Source organism: Hydra viridissima, unplaced genomic scaffold (assembly GCF_058129835.1).
Source record: "Hydra viridissima isolate aposymbiotic clone 2 unplaced genomic scaffold, HvirCarnegie_v1 scaffold_2, whole genome shotgun sequence".
NCBI lineage: Eukaryota > Metazoa > Cnidaria > Hydrozoa > Anthoathecata > Hydridae > Hydra > Hydra viridissima.
Genome location: NW_028324301.1, coordinates 22,853,348 through 22,873,338, shown reverse-complemented (window position 1 = coordinate 22,873,338; position 19,991 = coordinate 22,853,348).

Here is a 19,991-nt window from a genome sequence, read left to right as displayed (position 1 = left end):
TCTCCAGGAAGGAGACGAACGAGCCCCTATCATTGGTGAACTCTCAGTGGACGAGTTTATTTTATTAAAATACGTGTATAATGCTTTCAACGTCCTGTCGACTCGGAGGTGAAAAAAGCACCAGTCAATGGTGTCGATGATCAAGAGAATCTCAAAGACTATTTAATCATGAAGCTTACTTAGATGGTCCCATCATCTCAATATATACCTCTTTTTTTGCTCTTGTAAAAATTGGTAGTGATTGTGCTTGTACTGTCTCTGTGTGCTCTATGCATTCTGTGTGCGCTGGTGATCGTATTGAGGAGGTTGCGGTGAGTCAGCATAAGTCTTATAAATTGTATAGTTATAATAATGAACAGACCACTCAAACCACCTTTGTCCATATGAGTTTCGTTTCGAAAAACTTTCTTGCGCACAGTGAGTTCATCGTCTATACTTGATCATGCAGGGTAATTTTGTTAGACGATATTGTAAAGAAGTCAGGCCAAGAAATTCTAATTTCTTTTTGTCGGTCCAGTTCTCAAATGAGAGCCTCCACTTTAACACGATGTTTATTTTAGATTCCTTGATTAAATCTTTTAATAGTAAAAGTCTTCGTTTAATGAGAATTTCTATGACTTTTGGTCAGCATACTTTTTAGCCACCCATATACGGTTACTGAGTCAGTGATCACTGATAGGTTCTTTATATCCCACTTGATGACTAGGTTTATCCCCCGTACCTCAGCTTCTAATTCAGCAATATTACTATGCATGACATGATTGATGCTTCGTAGCCAGGCTGCATCCTCAATTATTGCACATCATATACTTGAACAATTTCCATTGCCATGCTAATTTCATCACACCACAATATTGCTCCATTGTGAATCCCTTTAGCACCCATTTCCCTTTTACAGGAGCGCTAAACTCCAATCGACGCAATATTTTGACCAACCACGACTGTGCTTGATCCCCAATTAAATTATCCCGAACTTCTCCAAAACTTGACGTTTTGTAAAGCTACTGGACATTCTAAGACAGTTTCCAACGGGATAGTCCCATGTAAAGGGCCCACATATTGAAAAAAAGTCGTGTTATTTTCTCGTTTTCGATGTCTTCTGACTTTGGAATAATATTGTCACATTTCCAACAAAGTTCTTTCTTTTCGTTTCTAAACAGCTGCAAAACCAACATTTGTGCAGCACTATATTCTTTCCGGCTATTTTGTTATCAATCCATTTCGCGTCATACGGTTTACGATATTTTCAACTAATGTCTTTTTCAAATTAACAATTATGTCGTCGTTGTAATAGTCAGTTGCTTCATTAAGATTTAGGATTTTTGGTGCAGAATTTAAACGAAAGCCGATACGTGTAAGGTGGTATTGCATCTCTTGATGTGTAAGGTGGTATTCATCACCTGATGCCTCCAGAAAACCGGATCAATTTGAATTTGCGTGTAGGCATATCTGAGATCAAGCATTAAAAATTCTTCACCAATTTTTCTCCTTCTCCCCACTATTTTATCGCATGCATCACTTGAGGCAATATGCGAGTTAACATACTGATTCAACTCACGAAAGTCTAAAACAGGTCGTATCTTCCTTTTATTTTCCTGTTCAACTGAAATTACCGGGATAATTCCTTGTTCATCTTTTTTGCACAGTTTTAACCAACCGTTTTCCATCCATAAGTCCATCTCATCGTTAAATTGATGTATTATTTGGGCTTTAATCTTATACTGCGCGACAGAATTCTTCAGTTGGGGTTCATGGTGTTTCTATTTGTATTTAGCAGTCCACTTAATGTCATCGAAATAAGCATCAACATCCTAGTCCGTCATAGAAGCACTGTTGCTGAAAGTTCTTTTCTCCTTATAAATTGAAACAAAACCAAATTCAATCTTTCCATCTTATAGGTGCACTCCTCCACAAGAGTAATAATATCCATACCAATACCAACGTCAATACGGTCGAAAACGCTTTTTAAAATCATTACTGACGCCTGTAGTTGTTTCCCCAGCTATTACCAATGTTGTCATCGTTTCTCCCGCTGTTTTCACAAGTTCTCCGTTTACAGCCAATATCTTGAGTTCGTTTCTTCTGATGTGAACATTTGGTTTCTGAACCATTTTTCTTGGAATAATGAATGGGTGTCATACTGCCAAAATAGCTTGTAAAATCAAGACAGCTATATTTCTTTTATGATTATATATTTCTCTTCTCTCTCTACGCAGCTTACACGTAGTTGTACAATTTATATACATTTTTCGGAATTCTCTGGAGCGTAATATAAAATATCTTACGCAATTGTTGTGACATAGTATAATGAAATATAACAATAAGCTATTATAACAAATTCAATCTCATTCAAATAGCTATCCTTGTTGCTGGTACCATGCGAAATGACAGCACTCTTAGTACAATTGGCTCAATCAAGGAAAACTTCAAACCTTTCGCGTCAACCGGCAGGAACCCAAAAAAGGCTAAAGTGTGTCAAAGTGTTGTACACACACCAATTATCACAGCGGATGATACTACTACAATATGCGGATTCTGGGACATTGATACTTTTCCATACTTAAGGAATTCAAGATGGTATTGTGTTTTTAAAATGTAAAAATGTTATTAGATTTCCATCTCATTGTTAATATCATGCCGGAACCTGCAAAGAAGTATAAAACTGTATCTTTTTCGTAATTTATTCTAGACTGAAGAGTTGATCATAGTTCATAAATGTAAAGCATGGTTTTAGTTTGTAATGTCCAAGGGCTAGGGTGTGAATACCGTCTTGCAAGATGTGTCTTTTGTCATCGTTAGCGCTGAGTGCGACTTTGTTGATTTCTTCGGTGTAAATGTTATGCTGATGTGATCGGATAACGTTCATGGTTTGTTATTTTTAAAAAAAATTTATTCTTTAAAAATTTCACCACAAGGTATTGATAACTTCTTGAAAGTCAAGACCTTCATTCAATTTTTTTAAGATGTAAAGACACAAATGACCACAATAAGACGTATCACCAAACTGAACTCTCTCGCTGTTATAATAAACAGGGCTTTTCAAATAGTCAACGAGCTCGACAAGAGGAGGCTGGGCATAAGAGTCAAAACTGTATTTTTTGTCTCCGTCTTTATACCAACAGACCCAATGAAATCCACCAGTGCTTGAATCTCCCGTATTCACGATTCCACATTCTTTTTTCATTGGCTTTTTTGGTAACTCATCCCTGACAAACACACCTTGAAAGTTTTTTAATTTTAACTGTTTAGCAGCCTTTATCAATTGAAAGTTAGTTAAAGCTTCATTAGGTAAAACAATTCCTTCTACATCAATCCATTGAAAGTCGATCATTTTTTTTTTAATTTCTTAAAAAGTTTATCCGAATTTTTTAACAAGCGATTTTCATAGAATAGCACCTAAAAAGGGTATACTATTAAAGGGTGAGTTAGGTCCGAGTAATAATCCAGCTCCAGCAGATTGATAGCCTTTTCCAGTTTTAATGAAGAGTCCATCACCGTAAACATTTTTAGTCCATGGGGTGATAAACAATCCTTCTCCACCTAAAGTTTTTATCTTCATTCCTTTCCCATTTTTGCTCATGTAAAAAAGACCTCTTCCTGCAATTTTATCAACCATAGCAGAGCCGGCAGAAGAACCTACACCTGCTAACAATCCAGTGGCGAGAGCAGGAACTACTCTTGTAGCAAGAGTGCTGCCTAACATACCTAGTAACGGTAGAAGAGCTCCGATAAATCCACCTTCAATGGTTGAGTTGTGTACAAGTTGTCTTTTGCTCAGTTTGAGTGTAACACCTTTTCCAGATTCATACGCTTTTCTAATTTTATTCAATTGCGCATTAGTGATAGCGAGAACATGTTTACCGTTCAAGTCTTGATGAGAAAGCTTAATGCTAGTATCGGTTTTGTCTTGAATGGCTTTTTTAATTTTATCAGATTGGCTCTGCGAGATATTAATTTTGATATTTTGATAATTGCTCATTTTTTATGTATTAAAAATTATTTATTTCACTTCTCGAATATGATATCGTATTGCAATATCCTCTCCACGAAAATCAACCAAATCTCCATTCTGATCAATGATGCGAGTAACCATTGTTGAAATTTCAAACAGTTTAACAGGAAGATAAATCAAATGCATTGGTCTCTCAATGATTTTATAGCCAGGACTAACATTTGGATAAAAGGAGTAAATGCAATTGAGTTGGGTTCCATTAATATAGGATGATCCGATAACGTTGTTAACGATTCTGATGGTGCTAATGCTTGAAATTCTAACGATTTGATCCGACTCGTATTCGGAATTGGAATTTAATTTTCTTTTAGTAAACCCTAAAACTGATGCGATGCTGTTTTCCACGTTCAAATCCATCAAATAATTCATTCCAAGTGTGATGGTTGATTTTAAAGTGCTTAAATTGGATCCGATTTTTATGTTATCGGGAGAGTAGCTGATTTTATTTGCTGTGACGTAGCTAGCGCTTTGAGACGCATAATTTTTTATTGTGTTTGAGACGGTCTTTTGTAAATAATTGTTGATGTCTTTAATGTCATAGCTTCCTGATGGAATGTTAATGTTCTCCCAATGAGCTCCATTGTCCATGCTGTATTTGAAAGAATTGTTTTTACTGTTTACATTTGGAATGCTGTTGTAAGTCTCAAGACCGAGAAAAGCCATTTCATAACTTTTTCCTTCGTCAAAAACGATTTTATCCAAAAATTCAGTAGTGATAACACTTGATTTTCCATCTACACCGATGATTATACCTGTCATTTTTAAAATAATAATTATTTTTTAAATTGTTTTAGAAAAATAAAAAATCATCAAACCCGCTTCGGTACTTTCCCTCGTTCTTTTTAGAAGAGAGATCAATGACAGCAAATCCGTGAGGTTCATTCCAGCAATGATTGCAAAAGGCTTTAAAATCTTCTATTTTCATATCACAGGAAACGTGATCTTGATAAATGTGATTAACGCTTTTTTGGTCTTGTTTAAAGAGACAAATAAAGTTAGCATTTTCTCTAATGGTATGTCTTGGAATCTCGAAATAGTTTTGAGCGAGGTAAAAGCAGTCGACGTTAGAGTGCCTTCCTCGGATGTAGTATTTTTCACATTTGTTTTGATTAGTCAATTGCAAATCGTCAAAGATCATTAAATTGTTTTTGGATGAATCAAGATCTTCAGGTTCAGGTACATCGTCTGCTGTTTCGAAAAATTGACATTCCATATCATCATTGTTGGAATATTTTTTTGAAAGATCGTTAATAACATCTTCATGGATTAAATTCAATTTTTCCATTTCGTCTTGTACATCATCCGTTAACAAATCAACAATATCCTTTTTAGGAAGTTTATTTTCGAACGAGCTTTTGAGTATTTTGTATTCCGGTTGAAAAAGAGATTTTCCAAACACTTGCAAATGATTGTAATCTAGCCATCCAGGTCTTAAAAGTAAATTGAGCAGCAACGTTGTTTTTCCGTATCCAGACTTTCCAACGATGATTCCTCGAATGCTTCTCGGTAAAAGCTTGCTGTTGTTTCTTTTGGTTTTCCCAATTTTACACGACAATTTCATCACTTCCATATTTTTTATATTAAAAAAGTTTTTATATATGTTAAAAAATGTACTGTGTTAAGTGTAGAAGAGAGACTGAAACCATTCACTTGAAAAACGAGATCACAAAAAACAACAAGCATATAGTCAAAGGAGCTTGTGTCGTCTGCGGAAGAGGTAAATGCAAGTTTGTTTCTGCGCATGCGCTTAGTGGAGGAGACTTGGTAGAATCGATCAACAATTTTTCAAAAAAAATAAAGCTTCCATGGGCAAAGTTTCCAGGAGAAATGCACATTCCAGGGATGAACTTTGCAGGGCCTGGTACCAATTTAGACAAAAGGCTTACTTCCACAGACATGTATCAAGAGTGGAGCAAACCGGTGGATAGAGTAGACAATGCTGCATATCACCACGATTTAGCTTACAAGTATTTTAACGACAAGCAAAACAGAAATTTAGCAGATCGAATGATGCTTGAAGAAATGAACTCCATTCCAAACCCTACTCAGAGAGAAATAAGCGAGCGAAAAATCATCGAACCCATCATCAAAGCCAAAGCTAAATTCGGATTGGGTGTGAGTGATTTGAAATGGACGGATCAACTTGCAGAGGAGCTTCATAAACCGGTGATTCATCATTTTAAGAAAAGAAAAGTGATTGTGAACGACATTGATGAGATATGGGCTGCTGATTTGGTTGACATGCAATCGTTTTCAAAATTCAACAACGGGGTAAAATATTTGCTCATGGTGATCGACGTGTTTTCAAAGTATGGATGGATTGTTCCGTTAAAAAGCAAAACAGGTCTTGAAGTGGCTGAAGCGTTGAAAAAGATTTTCACAGAAAGAAAATGCGTCAAATTGTGGGTAGACAAAGGAAAAGAGTTTTACAACAGACATGTGAGAGCGTTGGGTGTGCAACTGTATTCCACTGAAAATGAAGAAAAAAGTTCTGTTGTTGAACGATGGAATAGAACAATGAAAGAGAGAATGTTTAAATATTTTTCAGCTAACAACACTAATAAATACATCGACGTATTAGATGAGATGGTGAAAAATTACAACAACACAAAGCACTCTTCTATTAAAATGACACCAGTGGAAGCTAGCGATGAAAAGAATAAAGGTAGGGTCTGGTGGAGTCTGTATGGAAAGGATCAAACATTACCAGCAAAACCAAAATTTTCCATGGGTGATCAAGTGCGAATTGTAAAAAAGAAGTCTCATTTTGAAAAGGGGTATACACCGAGATGGACTGAAGAGGTTTTTACCGTGTCAAATGTTCAGTATACGAATCCACCCACGTATAAAATCGCTGATGCTAACGGTGAAGAAATTCAAGGTACATTTTACGAGCAGGAGATGCAAAAGACCAATCAAGACATATTTAGAATTGAAAAAATCATTCGCAAAACCAAGAGCAAGTCGTTAGTCAAATGGTTAGGATATCCAGACTCGTTTAATTCATGGGTAGATAATAATGAATTGTTAAGTTTGCAAAAATAGACACGCTGTTTTTGTATGATAAGAAAAAAAATTTGAATTTTGAGTTAAATAAATTTCTTTTCATATAAAAAATAACAATGAGTATGTCAGAAAATCAGCGTGCGATGATAGAACGGCTAAATGCAATGAATGAAAGGATAGAACCTCCAACGCCGGAAGAAATTACTAGTCTTGAAGAATATGCGTTAGAGTTGATAGAGAGAGATGAATTTACTTATGAAATAGAAGAAATTTATGAACAATTTATGGAAGAATATACTGAAAAATTTACGCAAGAATTTATGGAAAGATATTATTTAAGCGATGATGATTTTAATGTTTTAGACGAAGCTGCTGTATTTAGTTTGCCTAGTTCAGAAGATGTTGATCCTGAAGATTTACCTTACAATGGACCTTACAATGATACTATAGTTTTAGATTACAATTCGATGAGTGTTGAAGAACAAAATGAATATGATGATTATATATATAATGAATTTTTACAAGATATGCGTAATGAAACGGGTGGAAACAACTTTATCATTTACATCAATGATGAGGAGGAGAAAAGAAATAGATTAAAGATTGAGGCGTTGATTGAAGGTTTTAAAAAGGATGAATATAGAGTGTGTGCTTCTGCTGCTTAAAACGATAATCATTTTATTCCTCACATATAAAGAATAAAATGATCTAAAAAATTTATTTTTAATATGTAAAATGCATGCTCCTCACAAGTTTTTTAGAAATGTTGCCTCAGCAGAAGTTCATAGTTTGGATTTGCAATTAAAAATTTTGGAAGAGAGGGTTAGAGAGTTGGAGGAAAGAAAACCAAACAACATTATTGTGTCTACGAAAACGTTAGATCATCCACCTTATTTCAACGTTAACAAACAATATGAGATTTTTGCTCAACAAGACATTAAATTTCCTCCTGTATCTCACAAGCAGATATCGTTGTCTGTAGGTTTACAATTAGACAAAGGAATTGCTGTCGTCACTTTGATGGATAAAATAAGCAACCAATTGAATTATTTCAAAAACGATGCTATTTTTTCCGAGTCTGTGGATGAGATATTTATAACCATACACAATTATAACAACAAGGAAGTCACCGTTAAAAAAGGAGAAAAACTTTGCAAGATTAACTATATTGATTTAAAATAGTTTTTTTATTAATAAAAAATGGAAATATTGAATGAAAAACTTTATCCAGTTCTTCCATCAGCTCCTGTAGATGAAGGGCATGTTTATAGGCTTCATAAAATAAGCGAGATTCAGAAAGAGATAGAGAGTGAAAAAGCAAAGCGAGTTCATCTAAGCAAAAAGTACCATCGCGTGTTTAGGATCATTTCTAATGTAGATAATACAATCCAAACCTTATGCATTGCTTTGGGTGTGACTGGAATTGGTCTTTTATCAACCATCGCTGCTGCCCCTGTTGCAATTGCGTGTGAAGGTGTGGCTATTGGAATGGGGTTTTTATCCATTGTAGGAGGACAAGTCAACAAAAAACTAGCATTAAAAGCAGAGAAGCATGAAAAGATCAAAGTGTTGGCAGAGTCGAAATTGAATACGATTAGCGAGCACATTTCCAAAGCGTTGATGGATGGAAAAATAAACGATTCAGAGTTTCAATTGATTATTGATGAGCTTCAAAAATTTAAATCCTTGATGGAGGAAATACGAACCAAAACCAAAAAGGGGATAGATGAAGTTACTAAAGAAAACTTGATCCAAAAAGGACGAGAAGACGCGATTCAAACGTTTAACAATTTGTTTAAGAAAGGATCAACGTAGTCGTAAAAACCAATTTATGTTTTTTTTCCACGTATTTTAAAAAGATGTTTTTCTTTAAAATACAAGACCTGAATAAAAGGGATGAAATTGTGAAAGAAATTAATGATAGACGAAAGAGGATTTATCAGAACAGCGTGAATGACAACATTTCAGATACGAATTTTCAAGCTGATGTGAGCAAGCTATTTAAACCTATCATTGAGAGCAATGAAAAGATGCTTAAAGGAAAATTTGTATCCAAAATGCCTTTTGAAGTGAACAAAGTTGGAGATAAAATGTACATTGGAAAAATGGAGGTTGAAATAGATGGAAATGATATCATTGTCGGTGAAGAAAAGTATAATGGAACAAAAGGTCTTTGGGAACTGATGACTGAATTAACAATACCAAAGAGCTATACCGATGAAGATTTGCAAAATTATGAAAAAATTTTAATGGACAGTGATGCTATAAGATCTGATTCGCAACCGCATAAACCGAAATCATCAAGAAGACCAAAGTATCAACAACTTATTGCTCCTATTTGGGAAAAAATGATGCGTATTGAAAAAGGTAAAAAAGGTCGCGGTGTCATTATTCTTCCAAGCGATCCTAATGCGTTGGTGGAAAAGCTTGAATTGAGTATAGCTGCTTGGCATGCTGGAAACACGGCTTCAAGAAACGAGGCTGTTGCTATTTGCGATGAGCTGTTGAGACAAGGAGAGATTAATAAAGAGGAATATAAATCGTTAATGAAGGCTATTGATAAAATTATTTAAAAAAATTGTTTTATTTAAAAAAAAATGCTCATTGTGAACAAAAGAAGATATGTGAAAAAGAACGTTGTTGGTGGAGGTGGTATTGTAGACATGATTAAAAATTTCATAAAAAGAGCAGCTGCGTCAAGTGTATCAAAAGCAACAGTGAATTTGCTTAAAAATGCTGCATCAAGCAAAATTGGGCAAGAAGCAGTTACAGCTGCAAAATCTGCTGGGACAGAGTTAGCCCTTTCAGCCATCTCCGCTGCTAAAGACGTGGCTATTGATAAAGGTAAAAAGACCATTGAAAAATTAAAGACTGGTTCATCTATTCAAATTAAGAAAATGTCTAAAAAGAACGCGATTCGAATTCAAGACCTGGTGAAAATGGGGCAGGGCATGAAAATAGTATGAAGATAGCATTCTATTGCGATGACTTGTTATAAACTTGCAATGTCTTGCAATGAGAGACATTTAAATGAATTAAATAATTTTTTTTATTATATAAAAAATGATAAGTACTGAGCGATTAAGAGTTACTGAGAACCCAGAGTATGATATTGGTATTGAAAAAGTTGATTTTTTTGAGTACCTTCCAACCAATCTCGATTTAAATTCTTCAGGCACGATTACTTTTGAGATTGACTGTCAATCGATTCAAACAGTACCATCAGAGGCTTACATTCTTATTGAAGGAGTGTTGAAAAAGAGCGATGGAACCTTTTACGATGCTAAAGACAACATTGCACTGGTGAACAACGCTTTGATGTATTTGTTTAATGATGTGACTTATGACTTGTCGGGAGAGCAAGTGGAAAGAGTGATGTATCCAGGTCCAGCCACCACCATACTTGGATTGATGAAATATCCTTATGGATTTCAGTTTGCTGATGGATTAAAACAGATGTGGTATATGGATACGTCAAATCTTGTTGGAAATTCAGGATTCAATGTTAGACGAGACCACTTGTTTGCAGACACTACATCCGTTGGAGCTTTTTCGTTTAAAATTCCGTTGAAGCACATTTTTGGATTTTGCGAAACCTATGACAAAGTTGTTTATGGGTTTAGGCATACCATCACCTTTACAAAGAAAGAATGTGATGATGCGATTTATAGAGCGGAGAGCGTTAGTGCAGGAATGATCAACCTTAAAAAATTCAGACTTTATATGCCTCGCGTTGAATTGGATATTTCGAAAAAGACTGATTTCATGAATTTAATAGCTCAAAAAATTCCCATTCAAGTGGCTTATAAATCAAACAAATGTGAAAGACAGCTTATTCCAGCCGGTCAAACAGAATTTACCTGGTCGCTTGGAAGAGTCACTGACAAAAGCATTCCAAGATTTATCTTGTTCGGACTTCAGACAAACAGAAATTCCAGTCAAACAGTTAATCCATCACTATTTGACCATTGTGATGTTAGCAATTTTTACGTGACTGTTAATGGAATAAAGTATCCAAATTACAATTACGACTTGAATTTTGGAGAAAAGAGAGTGGTTATGGCTTATTCAGATGCGTTCTCTTTTGATGAAAAATATCACGGCACAAATGAACTTGTTTGTCAATCTGGGTTGTCCTTGCTTGAATATATAAAATTATATCCGTTGTTCTTTGTGGATATCAGCAAGCAAAAAGAAAGAGTGGCGTCGGAAACAGCTGAATTAGTGGTAAACCTTAAATTTCGAACTTCAACTATTGCAAATACTGTTATTTTTGCAGTGGTTATTTCTGACAAACTGCTTAAATTTGTTTCAGATGGAACCAACATGACTGCTGTTTATTAGTTTTTTTATCTGAATAAAAACGGATAGCAAAACGGTAAAAGAATTGTGTGAATTAGGTAAAAGCCATGCGATAAAAGGTTACTCGGAAATGAAAAAGGATGAGCTTGTGAAAGCAATAAAAAACACAAGACCAGTCATTGGAGAGTATTCTAAAGAATCATGATTTTTGAATTGACTTAAAAAAAATCTTGGTATAATAAAAATGAGATATACAACATCGTATTTGAAAAATTTGTTGAATGAAAACGGCGTTAGTAAAACAGCAGATGATTTAATAACGTTGATGATGCTTGCGGTTGAAAATAATTTGATCAGTAAAGATGAGATTTTAGAAAGAGCAAAAGAAAAAAAAGTAAAGCCTCCTCCAAAAGAAAAAAAACCTGTTGATCCGAAATGGGAATGGCTTAGTTTAGTTAAGAAAAAACCCATCACTGTGAGAATAACCAACATTGAAACGGGTGAGGTGACTGAATACAAGTCTCTTTACAAAGCGATGGCAGGGACTGGACGTGGATGGAGATATTTAGAGCGTCGAGATGGAAAGGTGGATGATGGAATCAAGATTGAATTTTTAAATTCTGAAAAGCTTGAAAAACGTAAAAAGCAGCAAAATTGATTTTTTAACTTTTAACATGTTAAAAAATTTCTTGGTGTGATCTTTATCATAGAGTCTAAGGTCTTTACGTGATCTTTTTGAAAAACGATGCTGAAGGTGTGCCAAGATTTAAAAAATTGAATTCGAGTAAAATAATTGACGACGATTAAAAAAGATGGGTAATATTCAAAGCAAATTTTCAAAAGATAAATTTTTTGGCGGATATGAATTATACAAGCTGGGTGATGAAAAAGTAGAAATTACAAAAAATGGGGTAACGGTAAACATACTTAAAATAAAATATTATATAAATAAAGAAGGTAAGTTGGCAGAACTTGTGTTACCAGATTATAAGAATAGACGTTAAGATCCTCTCTGTATTTTTTAAGATCCTTTTTAATTCTTTTTTAAGAATTGAAAAAAAATGTCTTAACAGTTGTCATGGTTACCATCATAATTTTTTCGCGGAAGACTTTTCGAAGATGCCGACAGTGTGCCAAGATTTAAAAAAATTGAATTGACTTAAAGAAAATCACGGCAGAGATAAAATGAGTCTCCATTCTTCAAAAAAATTAATTGCTAAAGAGCGAAAAATTGAATGCATCGAAAAAAATTTTCTTTCCCTTAATAAAATGGGTGATAAAACTGATGCTAAAAAGCAAAAAGCAAAAACTACCGCCAAAGAGCGAAAAATTGAAAGTGACATAAAGAAAAATCTTTCCGTAATAAAAATGGAAAGTAAAAGTGTGAAAGATCAAAAAGTATCAATGGCATCATTAAGAAGAGATGCTAAAGAAAGAGCTATAAAAGACTATACCAGAATGACTAGGGAAGAGCTTGTTGAGGCTATTAAAACAACAAGACCTATCATTGGGTATGGACCTGCTACTCGTAGACGAACGACTGAGGCAAGACCGTTGTCTGTTAATGTAAGACCTACCGTGGTTAGGTTTGTTCAACCACCTGTAAAAGTTTCTGTAAAGCCAACAAAAGTTTCAATAAAGCCGACAAAAGTAAGGTTTGTTGTTAGTCCTGAAAGACCTGTATCTGCTCCTCGTCCTGCGGTTCAAAGACCTGTTCCAGCTCCAAGACCAAGGTCTGACGACTTGATTTCATTCGAACCTTCTACTCTCTTGCAAAATCAGGTGACAAGAGATGAACCCTCTATTCTTAACACACCGGTTATAGATTCAACAAACGTTATTACACCTATACCGGTTCCAGCACCAAGACCTGGTTTATTTTCAACTATGACGTCAGCTGCAAAAAGTGTGGCGTCCTATGTTAAAACTAAGTTTAATGATGTTAAAGAATGGATAGAACCTTACGTTCCTGAAGTAGTCAAGAATCAGGTAAGCAAAGCAGCGGCCAAAATCGATGAAAAGATAAAGTCTATCAAATCGCTTGTATTAAAAACAGAGTATAAACAACCTGTTGTAAAACCAATTAAAGTAAAGTTTAAAATGACTGAACATTCAGCAGAGAGTTCTGTAAGACAATTTTCTTATAGACCTTCTTCTCAATACCAAGACCTCGCATCCTTTTTTAATTTGGTGAGAGAGTCTGCTATTCAAACCATGGAAGGGGGGAGAAACACCAGAGTAAGAATTATTTTAACGTGCGAAATGAAATCTGTAAGCATGATGACTGGTGAAGAAGTGACTCGGGAAGCAAGCTTTTCATCAAGATCAGAGATTGTTCTAACGACTACAAATGTAAGAGAGCTCATGGGTGAAATGGAAGGAAAAGTCTTGGAAAGTAGTGTCAAATACAATGCTTTAGGCTCTAATAGTATCCTGTCTAAGATTTTAAGGATGGACATTAACTTTACTGATTATGAGCCTATTAGCGGTTCTTCCTATATGGAGTTGCCTAAAGAGCTGAAAGACAAAAAGGCGATCATCAACATGGAAAACAAGGACGATCAATGCTTTAAATGGTCAGTCGCTCGAGCGTTGAATCTGAAAAATACGCATAACGAAAGAATTGACAATGATCTTATTTTAAAATCAGAAGAGCTGAATTGGGATGGAATGGAGTTTCCTGTCAAGATCGCTCAAATTAAAAAGTTTGAGAAAAATAATCCAACTATTAACATTAACGTCTTTGGGTATGAAAATGAAAAACTTTATCCTTTGAAAATATCTAAATTTACAGATCGAAAGCACTGTGTTGATTTGTTGTTTATTTCAAACGAAGACACTGACCATTACTGTCTTATTAAAAGTTTAAGCAGGTTATTGTCTACACAAACATCAAAAGGTAAAAGAAAACAACATTATTGTCGAAATTGCTTGCAAGGCTATGACCAGGAAGAAAAGCTTCAACAGCATCAACCTTATTGTTATGATAACACCTCAGTAAGAATCGAACTTCCTAAAGAAGGGACGACTGTTCAGTTTAAAAACTATAACAAGTCTATGAGGGTTCCATACGTTGTCTATGCCGACTTTGAAAGTTTTATCAAACCCATCGAGGATAACACTGAATATAATAATAAAGAGTCATACACCAAACAATACCAAAAGCACATACCAAGCTCCTTCTGCTATTATATCAAATGCTTTGACGATAACCTTTACAAGGGAAAACCAGTCATGTACACAGCTGAAAGCGATGATGACGATGTGGCTCAAAAGTTTATAACCATGCTTGAATCAGATCTTATAAAGATTCTTAACAAGATTGATTTAATAAAAAAGAAAGTCATGACTGTTAAGGATGAGAAAGATTATGAATCTGCAACCCTATGTCATATTTGCGAAAAAGACCTTAACGGTGACAAAGTCTTAGACCACTGTCATTTGACTGGAAAGTATCGAGGAGCTGCTCATAACAAATGCAACTTGGATTATAAACTTCCAAAATTCATACCCATCATTTTACATAATTTGTCTGGCTATGACAGCCATTTGTTCATCAAGAAATTAGGTGGAAAGCTCAATTGCATACCCAACAATGAAGAAAAATATATCAGCTTCACAAAAAGCATCAAAGTGAGAGAATTTACTGATAAGAAGGGTAAACTTCGTGAAGTATGGAAAGAATTAAGGTTTATTGACAGCTACAGGTTCATGAGTTTCAAGTTAGAAGATCTAGCTAAAAATCTAAACAACGACCAATGCAAAAACGTTGCTCAATATTACTCTGGAGAAAAGTTTGATTTATTAAGAAAAAAAGGAGTTTACCCTTATGACTGGGTGGACTCGATTGAAAAGTTCTCCGAAACGCAATTACCTCCTATTGAAGCATTCTATTCCAAACTAAATGATGAGGGGATAAGCTGTGAAGACTATGCGCATGCTCAAAACGTTTGGGATATATTTGGATGTAAAACGTTTAAAGATTATCAAGAACTGTACAACAAGTCAGACGTGTTGATACTTGCCGATGTCTTTGAAAATTTCAGAGACACTTGCATGGAATATTACAAGCTTGACCCTGCTTGGTATTACACCTCACCTGGTTTGGCTTGGGATGCTATGTTAAAGCTAACTGGAATTCAGTTAGAGCTTCTGTCTGATATTGATATGCTTAATATGATAGAAAAAGGTATACGTGGTGGAATTTGCATGATCAGCAAACGACATGGAACTGCTAACAACAAATACATGCCAGACTATGATCCTTCAAAACCTTCTAAATTCATTCAATACTTAGACGCTAATAATTTATATGGATGGGCTATGTGCAAACCTCTTCCTGTTAGAGGATTCAGATGGATGGCTGAGGATGAACTCTCCAATTGGAAATCCATGCCTTGTATTCTCGAAGTCGATTTAACCTATCCCGAAAGCCTACATGATTTACACAACGACTATCCTTTAGCTCCTGAAAGACTAACCATTGGAAAAGTAGAAAAGCTCGTTCCTAATTTAAACAACAAGGAGAAATATGTCATTCATCACGAAAACCTAAAACTCTATGAACGACTTGGATTGATCATTACCAAAATTCATCGAGGTATTACCTTTGAAGAAGAACCTTTCATGAAACAATACATTGACCTCAACACCACATTAAGAGCAAAAGCTAAAAACGAATTTGAAAAAGAATTTTTTAAACTCATGAATAACTCTGTCTTTGGAAAAACCATGGAGAATATTCGAAAGCATGTTGATATTAAACTAGTCACCACTAAAAAAGAAGTCTTAAAATTGTCAAGAAAACCTAACTATGATAGAAATACCATTTTTGATGAAAACCTTGCAGCGGTTCACATGAAAAGAACAAAACTCTTTTACAACAAGCCTGTTTACTTAGGACTGAGCGTTCTAGACATAAGCAAAATTCTCATGTTTGAGCATCATTACGACTATATCAAACCTAAATACGGAGATCGCGCGAAACTACTCATGACTGATACTGACTCGCTCATCTATGAAATCGAAACGGATGATTTTTACAAAGACATTGCTAACGATATTGAAGCTAAATTTGACACGAGCGAATTTCCAAAAGATCATCCTGCTGTTCAAAACTTTGCATTTGACGCTGGGTTTAAAAATAAAAAGGTTATAGGTAAGTTCAAAGATGAAACTGCAGGTAAGCAAATTAAAGAGTTTGTTGGGCTTCGTCCTAAGCTCTACTCTTACAAAACATATGAAAAAGAAGAGAAAAGATGCAAAGGGGTTAAAAATAAAGTCGTTCAAAAACACATCACTCATCAAGATTATAAAGACTGCTTATTCAGTGGAAATGAAAAGCTTGCAGCTATGAACGTTATCCGATCTCATCAGCATAACATTTACACCGAAGAAATCAACAAAGTCGCACTCAGCGCTAACGATGACAAAAGACACATCTTGCAAGACGGTATTCACACCCTAGCCCTTGGACATTACAAACTAAAACCATGCTTTACATTTATGAACTATGATCAACTCTTCAGTCTAGAATAAATTACGAAAAAGATACAGTTTTATACTTCTTTGCAGGTTCCGGCATGATATTAACAATGAGATGGAAATCTAATAACATTTTTACATTTTAAAAACACAATACCATCTTGAATTCCTTAAGTATGGAAAAGTATCAATGTCCCAGAATCCGCATATTGTAGTAGTGATGATTCTTCATTCTTTCTAGACATAATTCAACCAATGGAACTTCATTTGATGTTGGGAATTGTAAACCACCTGTACAAAGGATTGGAGAAAGCGTTTCCATGTGCTTCGGAGTGGCTTTCAAAACTTCACATAGAAATGCAACCATATCATGGTGGGCAATTTAATGGCAATAAGTCCAAGAAACTTTTGGAAAACATCAACTAATCGATCTTACATCAAAATAGCTGTCTGATTAAGTTTAAAAGTTTATCACCAAATGTTCAAAGTTAATATCAAATGTTCAAAGCTGTCGTGTTAGCCTGTCTTGAAAACACTTTGGAAAAGGACTACCAGTAAAAATTTGCTTTATTCAAGTCTTCTTACCTTGTCTTACCAATCACTGAAACACCAAAAGTACATGTGTTTTTCTACCATGTGCTTGAGTTCTATTCTAGAAAGAACTGTTCTTTGGGAATCTTTAGTGAACAAGCAATAGAGAACATACATGCAAGCTTTGCCAGTCATTGGGTTCAATACAAAAGGAACTCATCCTGACTATGGTCTTCAACTTTTACGATGCATTGTAGATTTCAACAGCAAGTATTTGTGATTTGATTTTAGCAACTCATCTGAATTATCAAACAAGAATTTATATTCATCAAATGAGATGAATATTTATCTTTAAATGTCTGCATCAAGAAATAGAATAAACATTTTTTACTGTTATTTTGTTCTTCATTTAGGCTACTTTTACTTGATTGATGTGTAGATAACAAAGTATACAATAAATTGAGTTATACACAACATAAAAAAGATTCATTGTAATGAAATATGGTGGCTTTATGGTAATTTCTATTAAAGTAGACTAAAAAAGTAAATGCTTACGTTATCCTATGTATGTGTAAAACCAGATATTTTTGCTGAAAACTTTAAACCCTCAAATCTCGCTCGGACAAACACGGATAATTTTTTTGTGGTGAACCATGTATCCATATACTATTCACACTTAAAAGGGTTTCCAGGGGACATGAAGTAAAGATTAGATTCCATTTTTCCAAATAGTGCCGAGATGCGATTCGGATATTGATATTTTGGTCAATAACTGTCTCAGTCTGTCTCTAAGTTACGCGCCTGTCTCTGCAAGATGGGCTCCTTATCTCACATAAAAATATGAGATCAGGATGTGAAATCACTTATGATCTTTTTTTATCTACGGTAACGATCAGTGAGCAGCATTCTATAAGTGGTATATATATATCAATGCTGAGGATAAAAGTACATAATCCTGTGAGTGCTTACTTCACCGCTGTTATTTTATTCATTAGATGGATTTCTTTAAATTGAAATATATATTGTTTCTGCCTGAAGGGCTAGTATCTCAGTTTATCTCTTCAACCACAGAGCCTAGAAGCTAGTTTATATTAACCAACATCATATTTAAAAATTTGTACAAATGCAGACGGCCATCGAGGATCTTATTTCAGTAACTGATCGAGTAGATTTCAAGGTTTTAAAGCTCGAACCAATGGCAGACCTGCTTACTAATAGTTTAAGAGACTCGGCGTGTGATTTTAATAAACTCATGTGTATTACAATTTTATAGAGATAATCTGCTCGAATTTTATCCACTAGAATCTATGATGCAAGAACTTTAGCATGCATTGGAAAATTTGCTTAATGATTGTTGGTTTAATACTGTCTCTGTAAGTGCTTCGCGTTGTGCGTGCGCAGCTCAGATCCAAGTCACACAAAAGACTTTTGTTTATATAATTCAGATGCTTTATCTGTGTGTACAGGCGGAAATGGGTCTTCATCATGTTAATAAAATTGTTATTTCTGATGTCTTTAAGAAAGTCATACTCTTCAGTAACACATTTTGAATGAAAACAAATTTCGCCACAAATATTTTTTCACCCATGCGTTGATTCTCCAGTGTTAGTTATCTTACACGGTATGTTGGTATGAATAACTGATATTAATATCAGCAGATGATGCTTCTTAGTTATTTAGATATAGGAACTGAGAGATTTCATCCTCGTGGCATTTTGCCTTACTCTTCCCTATCTACATCTGCACTTTTCCATATATACGTTCTATACTAAAAACGTTTTTTGGAAAATCGCCCCTCGCCTTAGTTTTGTTGTTTAAAACTCTCCAAAATGGCGCCGGCGGAAAGTTTTTGCTTGTAAAAATGTATCCAAATAAAAAAATTAATCACGTAAGTGAACTTTACTCTAAGCTGGATAGAACCTTTTTTTCCTTCTATTCTCTATCTGCCATTCATTGATTTACAAGGTTGCGTAAACCTGCACCCTTTCGCAGAAACATCTCAGGCATTTGAAGAAACTTAGATCCACACAATGTAGAATTTTGAAATTGGCCTGCATTTCTCTTAATTACATGAGTAGCTGACTATCGTGCGTTTCTTTTTAGTACTCTCAGTAGTAAAGACGTCCGCAGTACCAAACAACGGAGAATAGAACGTATGATAGTGAGCTCAGTAAACCAACACAAGGTATTGTTAATGAATAGACTCGTTTAAAACAGTTTCAAAGTCGAGAAAAGTATTTCCTGATAAATAAATGGCTTCTGTAACTGATGCAAAAATGGCGTTGATGTACTCAAAAGTATTTCGAACTCAAAGCGCTTTTTGAGATTGCTATGGCCAATAAAATATATTAACTAGATATCTAAATCGCGCTTTCACAATGAAGCAAATTCTTGCCAGCCCAGGTTTGTTTTGCCAGTCTGAAATGGCGCAATCATAAATCAAAGCAAAGCAAAAATGTATTATTGTCAGTTTAAATAAAAACGGCTACCGGTATTAAAAACTTTAAAAACTTACTTCACTTTTTCTTACGGAATTTTTGTGAAGTTAGACCTCTAGTTAATATATATCATAAGCTATGGCTAAGTAGTCCTTTAGAATTCCATAAAATGGGATCGGGACGTATGGTTAGCGTTTTACTGAAGCTGGTGGCTGTAG